Raw genomic sequence first — 10,000 nt, 5'->3', positions numbered from 1 at the left:
ATTTGCATTGACGAAACGCAGTACCTAAAAATAGCAAAATTAAATCAGAGAGAGAGAGAGAAAGAAGAAGAGAGAGAGAGAGAGAGAGAGAGGAACATAATGTTAAATTCTAATTAACTCCTGGAAAGAGAGAGGGGTAATTTAATTCTGAAATGCCTGTCAAAGAGTTGTTTAATTCTAATGGCTTGTCAAAGAGAGAGAGAGAGAGAGAGTTCTAAGAGAGAGAGAGAGAGAGAGAGAGAGGAACATTTAATTCTAATAAACGCCTGTCAACAAAGAACATTTAATTCTAATAAGAGACCTGTCAACAAGGAACATTTTAATTCTAATAAACACCTGTCAACAAAGAGATAGATAGATAAATAATTGAGACATTTAATTCTAATAAATGCTTGGCAAAGAGAGAGAGAGATAGATAGATAAATAGTGAGACATTTAATTTTACTTAACGCCTAGGAGAGAGAGAGAGAGACAGAGAGAGAGAGAGAGAGAGAGAGAACATAACTCGTTCCTCTTGTATGGTGTCCACCCGTGGTCCTGTCGAATTGTGTTTGGCAGCAGGTGGAGGCAATTAGCCTTGCAATCAAGCCTTGTGCTGGTCTCCGGGAGAAAGGAGACCGGCCTTAAAGGATGTACGGGAACTGGGATTCATACGTATTCCAGGATATTCCAGGCAATATTAAGTGCAACGCGGGGTTTGCCTGAGCACGGTGGGGAAGGGGAAAGGGGGGAGGGGGCTACAGCATCCTATTACAGGAGCGTTTCCTGTCTTATGAACTATTACTGCCGGGGCGATTTCGTAAGATGAGATTCGACGGAAGGAATTGGGAAGAAAGGAGATGGGGATACAACTGGCATTGGATACGTAGAAGAACAGGATCTCTAAGGATACAATTTTTCGGAGTTAATTACTCTTGGTTGTCCCTTTCTTCCAATTAACTTTTATACGTCTGGTTGTTGCCGCGTTTTATGAAATGTCCATTTATGAATTTCATGTGGTTTCAAGTGAGAAAAAAATCATTAAACTGAAGTTTTGGCTTTTAAGCTGTAATGTATTACAATAGATTCCCAATGGAAAGATGCACATGACCACTTTGCTCCCGTAGTGGGGTAGTGCCGTCAATGCACCTCATGCGGTGGGACTGTAGGCATTACTTAAGGTTCTTTGTGGCGTCCTTTCGGCCCCTATCTGCAAACCTGTCCATTCCTTTTACTGTACCTCCGCCTCTTATTCTCTTTCTTCCATCTTACTTTACTCAACCCTCTCCTAACAATTGTTTCATAATGCAACTGTGAGGTTTTCCTCCCGTTACACCTTTCAAACCTTTTCACACTCAATTTCGCTTCCAATGCTGAATGACTTCATAGGTCCCTGCGCTTGGGTTTTGGCAAAAATTTTATATTCCAGTTCCAAGTCTATAGATGTATATGCTCTGTATAAGTGATATTTATACATGATTTCTATTCATACATTTCTTTACTTACTGTGTGTATATATGTATATATATATATATATATATATATATATATATATATATATATATATATATATATATATATATACTCTCTATATATATATACAATATATGTATATACATGCATATATATACATATATATATATGTATTTATGTATGTACATTTATACATACATATATATTTACTGTAGCGTGCATATCCATTCCGGTAACTAAAGGCGCACCAGATTCGTCCAAGTAGGCCTATTTAGATGCGGTACAATACGACCCCTCGGCTCCTCAGCAAAACTAATAATGTGAATTTACGCCAATGGCACATGGCACATTACCATCGGAAGCCGGTGGTTCGAATGGGCCACGTGACGTCAGCGGTAATGTGGCGAGAACGACTTCACAGATCACATCTCAAGGCGAATTAAGTTTAATTAAGCCTTCGGAATGGAGAGCGACGAATTATGCAATAGACCTATGTAAGATTTACTGCCTTTTTTTTCTTTTTTTTTTTATTTCTTTGTGGTCGTCCCGTGTGTTTTCCGACTTTGCTTCAGTTTAAAGTTTATTTATTTATTTTTTTTAATTAGGATTTTTATTCATGTTCTGGTTTTTCTAGCATGTTTTTAATAATTTCATGTATAGTCAAGTTTACATTGAAATTTTAATCCATATATTTATTCGTATTCTGGTATTTCTTGCATGTTGCTAATAATCTTTAGGTATATTTTATTTGTCGAGTTTTTTTTATTTTTCACTTTTCATTATTTTGTAGGAATAATTAGTCATTTCTATTTTAGATATATTTTATTTTTTTTCAGTTTTCTTATATTTTTACACCAGTATTTTGCAGAAATAATGTTTCATTTTTATTTTTTTCGTGTTTACTCTATTATTGGTGCATTTTAATATTTCTTAATGATCTGAAGTCATTTCGTCACTTCTTTCTTTTTATATTTTACATTTACTTATTTTTACACAATATTTTTATAATTCTTTATTACTTTTTCAGTGTTCATCTTTGTACCTTATGTATCATTACTACATTTTATGTGTCGTTTTGATTACGGTATAGGTTCAGTGATAAATTATTTTTTATTGCTATTTAAATTTAATGATTAATGATATTCTTTGGCATTTAGGAGTCAGCCCATTCTGTTTCTTCATTGTTATTTACAAACTCATACAATCCTTTACAATTTTTTTATTTTGTCCTAAAATAAAGAAAAGTAAAACCACTATTTTATAACACGTGTTTTTTTTTGTGCTCATCTTGTCTTTTGAATTAAAAAAAAAAGACTGAGCAAAACAAGGAAAAAATAAGAATTATTCAAAATATAGATACCTTACCTTTTTGCTTCATCTCTAGGGTTTGAAAAGAAGGACATGAAATAATTCAAATAAAAAAATGTAAAACTCCTGTTTTATTTTTAAAACAGGAATTTTACATTTTTTAATTTTAGTTATTTCCTTCTTTTCAAACCCTAGAGACGAAATAAACAAATTAAGATAACTATATTTAGAATAATTCGTTTTTTCCCTTCCTGTTTTGCTTTTATTTACTGGGAAATCTTGTCTTTTTTTCATTTGAAAGGATAATCAAAACAGGAGAAAAAAATACTTTTCTAAATATAGTTACCTTACTTTTTTTTTTACCTCGTCCCTAGGGTTTGAAAAGAAGGAAATGAAATATATATATATATTACAAACGCCATAATAGAATTTATTGTTGTTATTTATTGAGCCATAAATCCTCTGGGATTGCTTAGTAGTTTGTGTCGTGTAACAAATATCGTGGGTTTTGTTGTTGGGACCGAAAATAAAGTAGGAGAGAAATTTTAAAAATGCCGTAATGGAATTATCTTTATTGCAGACAGAAGTCATTAAAATTAATTCTTTTTGTCACCAAATAAGGAAATAAATAACTTTTCTGGGTCGAATTTAAATTCTGAAGATACGGTAAGGAATTATTAATGAAAAGATGATTACGTTATAGGTACTTACAAGACCATTCTTATTTTTATTTCTTGTGAATACTAGTCGAGGGTAAAATAAAAGAAATTTTTGTTGAATCAAAACATAATGTTACCAACAAGTATAAGTTAGTTTTATTAACGGATATATTATTATTATTATTATTATTATTATTATTATTATTATTATTATTATTATTATTATTAGAAAATACTCACAGAAGCATGAGTCTTTAAATGGAGAAATAAATCCACTGTTATGTATGGGTACAAATATATTTATTTTTAATTATATTTGTGCTCATCCATAACTTTGTATCTGTTTCTCCATATTATTATTATTATTTATTATTATTATTATTATTATTATTACTACTATTATTTTTAATAATAATAATAATAATAATAATAATAATAATAATAATAATAATAATAATAATAATAACAGAAGTACCAATTTTCTCCAATTTGTAATAAAAAGAAAATTTTCTCCTGCACCAAATATTGGATGACTTTCCTCATTTTATGTTTGTATTGTGTTTTTATTATTATTATCATTATTTTTTTTATTATTAATATAAATACGTGTTTATCGTTATTATTATTATTATTGGAGAAGCAAGTCGACACTTATGTACATATACATAACTGTGGATTTACTTCTCCATTTTAAGACTCATGCCAATGTATTTTTTAATTATTATTATTATTAATAGAAATACCAATTCTTCTTGTTTTATTTTTGTTATGTTTCCTTGTTTAATGTTTTATGGGTTTTGAATTTTTTTTTTCGTGTGTGGGGTGGGGTTGTATGTGGGTGGAAGGAAGGACCTGGAAGGACCTCTTCCCATATTTCCTCCCTAACTGAGGAAGAATCCCATCCAGATCCGGGTCCGGGCGTCCTCATCTTCCTGGCAAATGCAATAATTTCCGAAAGGATTCCCGGATTTATTTGAGACGTGATGCATTCATCATCCATCCCAATATATATCGGCCGAGCTTGACAAACGGCCGCCCAACGCTACCGCATCCTTGATAGCCATATATATATGCAGCAATTCTTCGTTCTCTTGTTATTCGTAGTTTTATCTGGTTTTTCCCGTTTTTTTTTTATCAGTCCTTCTTTTCCCTTTTATTTTTTTCCTTTTTCTTTTGCTTGTATTCTTTCGTCGTGCTCACAGCGTAAAGGTATAACACATAACAGCACCTGGAAGGATATAAATAGTTATTGCGAATAGGCATTAGTTTTACTTTGTTTTTTGTTTATATATATATGTATATATATATATATATATATATATATATATATATATATATATATATATATATATATATATATATACATATATACTGTTCAGTATTTTTATTTTCTATAAACAAATGTTATTTCCTTCTTAATCTGTTCAGTCACATACAGAAATTGAATTACTTCTCGAAAGAATCCATTAGAAAACTCTTTCGATTCCCATCACCCCCACCGTAAAATGAATCGATTTTATTGCTTATCACCCAAATCCATGAAGTCTCGTCTCTCTCTAAGTCCACCAATACTAGGATTACCGATACATTTCGGAAATCTTTGTTCATATAAATACTTCTCTCTCTCTCTCTCTCTCTCTCTCTCTCTCTCTCTCTCTCTCTCTCTCTCTCTCTCTCTCTCTCTCTGTAAGGAAACTTTGTCTCCCTTTTGATATCCGACCAAAAAAAAAAAAATCAATTATTATTTCCATAGAAATGCAATTCAGGCGAACTGCGAAGAAGTTTAAATGAAGTTTCTGGTTTTCATTGGAAATTTCTTTTCCTCCCCGATTTCCTCCTGATGGTGTGTCGATAGTCTCGGGATATTTCCATTTAACCGTCTAATTTCTCTCTCTCTCTCTCTCTCTCTCTCTCTCTCTCTCTCTCTCTCTCTCTCTCTCTCTCTCTCTCTCTGTACGGAATTTTAGCTTTGTGAGCCCAGTGACAACCTGTAGCTAGTATATAAATGTTGTAGAAGTTTTTATTATATATACTAAATATATATTATATATATGTATATGTATATATATGTATATACTGTATAATATATATATATATATATATATAATATTATATCTACTGATGGTGTGCGTCGATAGTCTCGGGATATTTCCATTTAACCGTATAATTCTCTCTCTCTCTCTCTCTCTCTCTCTCTCTCTCTCTACGGAATTTTAGCTTTGTAAGACCAGTGACAACCTGTTGCTGGTATATAAATGTAAAAGTGTTTATTATATATATATATATATATATATATATATATATATATATATATATATATATGTATATATTTATATTTATATATATACACATATACATATATATATTTTATATGTATATATATTATAGCCTATATTCTAATAATATATGTGTATATGAATGTATATGTATTTACATATATACACTATACTTATATATAACATATAAATTATATATACAACAAATACATATACATTCATATATACATATATATACATATACATATAGGCTATAATATATATACATATAAAAATATATATATATATGCATATATGTGTATATATATAAATAAATATATATATATATGTATATGTATATATATATATATATATATATAATAAACTTTACATTTATATACCAGCAACAGTTTGTCACTGGTCTTACAAAGCTACAAAAAAAGAAAGCCAAGAAAGAAGAAGAGAAGAAAGAAAAAGAGAAAGAAAGAAAGAAAGAAAGAAAAGAAAAGAAAGAAAAGAAAAGAAAGAAAGAAAGAAGAAAGAAAGAAAGAAAGAGAGAAGAGAGAGAGAGAGTTATGCGGTTAAATGGAAATATCCCGAGACTATCGACGCACACCATCAGAATCAGGAGAAAAGAAATTTCCAATGAAACCAGAAACTTCATTTAAACTTCTTCGCAGTTCCTGAATTGCATTTCTAATATGGATAATAATTGATTTTTTTTTTGGTCGGATATCAAAGGGAATAAAGTTTCCTTGAGAGAGAGAGAGAGAGAGAAGTTCTTATATGAACGAAGATTTCCGGATTGTATCGATAATCAGTATTGGGTGGATTTAATGGAAGCAGACGAGATTTTCATAAGATTTGGTTGATAAGTAATAAAAATCGATTCGTTTTTACGGGAGGAAAAGTCTAAAGTTTCTTATAGATTCTTTTGAGAAGTAATTAAATTTTTGTAGGTGATTGAACAGAATACGAAGGAAATAACGTTTATTTTTATAGAAAAGGAAAATATTGAACAGGATACAAAGGTAAATAACATTTGCTCTTATAGAAAAGAAGAAATATTGAACAGAATATGGAGGAAATAACATTTGTATTGAACAGAATACGAAGGAAATAACATTTGCTTTTATAGAAAAGAAAAATACTGAGCAGGATACAAAGGTAACAACATTTGTTTTCATAGGAAAGAAAATTATTTTTGGTCAGGTGTCGTGAAGGTAATGCATGTATTTTTTATTATTATATTTCATAGCGTAAGAGACAAGGAATGTTCACTCATAATTGCACATTTAAATCGGCATCGGAATGTTGCTAAATTTTGTTATTTTGTTCTGTGAATATGACGTCATAGACTAGGTCATTCATTTTTTAATTTCACCACTTGGAATGGTTGACTGGTTTATAAAACCTTTGAAATCCTTCAAAGAAAATAAAAGCAAAATATTTGAAAATGGACCATATGCTCAAACATTTAAACTGTTGTCGGTTGATTTTTTGAAAAATTAAAATTTCGGTCAAGAAAAGTCAAGAAAATATTTAAAAATGGCTCATGCTGAAATATTTTGGTTACTTTTAGTCGATGTTTTAAAAAAAATAAAATTGCGCCCAAGAAACGTCAAGAATATGTTTAAAAATGGCCCATATGCTGTAACATTTTAACTGTTGTTAGTCAGTTTTTTGAAAAATTAAAATTACATCCAAGAAAATGAGAAAAGATATTTGAAAATGGCCTATATGCCTTACATTTAATTTAACTGTTGTCGGTCGATGTTTTGAAAAATTAAGATTACTTTCAAGAAAATTTAAGAAAATGAATTGAAAAATGGCTAATATGGTGAAATATTGTGACTATTTTTAGTCGATAAACTGAAGAACGCTCTTAAAGATTTTAAAGTGCCAGAAATAGCGTAAACGACTTAAGCTCTCAATGACTGTGAACTGTCACTCCTTTAATACCAGGCAGGAAAAAATAAATACATAAATAAATAGATAAATAAATAAAACACATATTCAGTAAAGCGTACCCAACTTCAAAGAAAGAATTAGGTAATGTCTGGAAAAAAAATGCACCATGCATCATTTCGTACGAGTGATAATGTTATTTGTTGTGTGATGTGAGGAATTTTCCAAGAAAAATTCCGTGATTCAGTCGCGACGACACATGCAATCTCATTATTAAAGGGTGGGTTTTTTGTGGGGGGAGGCGCCCATGGTTTAAGGAAATTGCGGTAACCTACTTGAAATTACTGTATAATTGTTCCATTGATGCTTTTCTGTTGAGCAGGTCGCGTTTGTCTAGGGCCTTTCATGTTCTGTAATCACAGTTCTCTTTGTGACTTAGTATTGATGTTACATTAGTAATAATGTATAATGTGTAAGGATTATTAAAGACGAGGAATGTTGGGAATGGATCAGCTCTTCTGGTGACTTAGTGTTAATATAAACATTAGTAAAAATGTATAATGTATTTAGTTAAAGTTGAACTCCTCCTGGGCCTCTGTAGGCTCATAGGGCAGGGGCTGATCTCCTGTTTCTGAGGCTGACAGCCAGTGGGGGACAGGTCCCAATGCCTATGACACATGGCCAGTGTGTCGCTAAGTCCACTATTTAAGTACCTATTCTCCTACTGAACCTCTCGGGTTTTTTTGGACCGTTAGGTTGATGGGCTACTGGATTTATGCAGTGGCGCAATCCAAGCCATCAGTAAGCAGCAGGATTTAAACCCCGGCACTCTCGACTGGTAGCCGAGAAGCATACCACTGTGCCACCACGGCAGCAATGTATAATGTATAAAGATTATTGTAGACAAGAAATGGTGGGAATTGATAGGATTATTCATAGTTCTTCTTATAACTTAGTATTAATATAACATTAGTAATAATGTATAGTAATACTGCATATGTAAAGATTTTTGGAGACAAGAAATGGTAGGAATATAATTATAACTCATGTAACTTAGTATTAATGTGCATTAGTAATAATGTATAATGTATCAAGGTTATTGTAGGCAAGAAATGGAGGGAATATACAGGATTATTCACATCTCTTGTAATTTAGTATTGATATTACATTAATAGTAATGTATAATGTATAAAGATTATTATAGAGATGAAATGCTGAAAGTAATTAAGATATATTTTGCAGGGGACAAAGATCAGCAAACGCGCAAAAATAAAAAAAATAAAAATACCCAGAAAAAAAATCTTTCGCTACGTCATCATCATGGCAGTGAATTCTAGGTGCTGGGCTAGCAAGAGCGCTGTTGAAAATGTCTATAAAATATATGGAATATTTCTAAGTTACTTCAGTCGAAAATGTTAGAGAAATTAAGGAACTGGAAAGAGGAATAGGTGGGAAAATGTGATAACTGGATGGATGGAGTCAGGTTTTTGAAAGAAGTTTTCGCCACCCACAACACCCAGAGCGAATGGTATAATAGTAACTGAAGGATGGCATGCTGAGGAAGCACTTGAAAATGCATGGAACAATTACTGCTTTATGAGGAAGGAGAGAGAGAGAGAGAGAGAGAGAGAGAGTAGGGTGTTGTTTATGATTAAGCTGGCGTTATGCCAGCACGGTGTCTTGTTCATAGGGTAGCCCGTAAGCCATTTTATCATATGGAAATGAATGATGAGGAGAGAAGAGAAAGAGAGAGAGAGAGAGAGAGAGAGAGAGAGCTAAAACTTAAAGAAAAATAACCAGCAAGCATAACATGCAGGTTAGATTTTGCTTGGTAATGTACAATTACAAACACTAAAGATAGAGAGTGAAGAAGTCTAAAAGCTAGAAATTAGAGAAAATTAAAGGGAAAACGTGATAATAAAAAATAGGAAAAGGATATAAAGACAAAACAATATAATGACAAATTTGCTTTGGCGAGTCTGCGAATGTGAGGTCCAGACCGAAGGTCAGATTGTCAGATCCATGGTCTAAGAAGGTCAGATCCTACCTGTAAACCTTTTGGTGTTTCCAAGACCCCCTTTCACCATCCTCCCCTCCTCCCCACACCGTTACCAAGGCTCCATCTTCCCCTACCTCCCCCAAATCCACACACCTCTAATCATTTAATTACTGGGTAATCTTAGGGCCAAAATTCTCGAAGAACATGATGTAATTCAGTTAAAAAGGACAGCTTGAATCTGTTGTCTTTCTTATTTATTTATGTGTTTCCCCAAGTCTTTCTCCCTGCTGGAATAGGAGTCTTTATGTATGTATACAGTATGTGTATGTAAATGTTTATATACATAGCTATATTTCTTTGTCTATTTTTTGGCAAAAGTTTTTTTACTGCAAAGTAGAGAAATTTACTGTATCAAATTC

The sequence above is a fragment of the Macrobrachium rosenbergii genome, chromosome 59, assembly GCF_040412425.1.
Source record: "Macrobrachium rosenbergii isolate ZJJX-2024 chromosome 59, ASM4041242v1, whole genome shotgun sequence".
Taxonomy (NCBI): Eukaryota; Metazoa; Arthropoda; class Malacostraca; order Decapoda; family Palaemonidae; genus Macrobrachium; species Macrobrachium rosenbergii.
The sequence above is the reverse complement of the archived record's forward strand: the minus strand, read 5'-3'. Positions refer to the sequence as shown.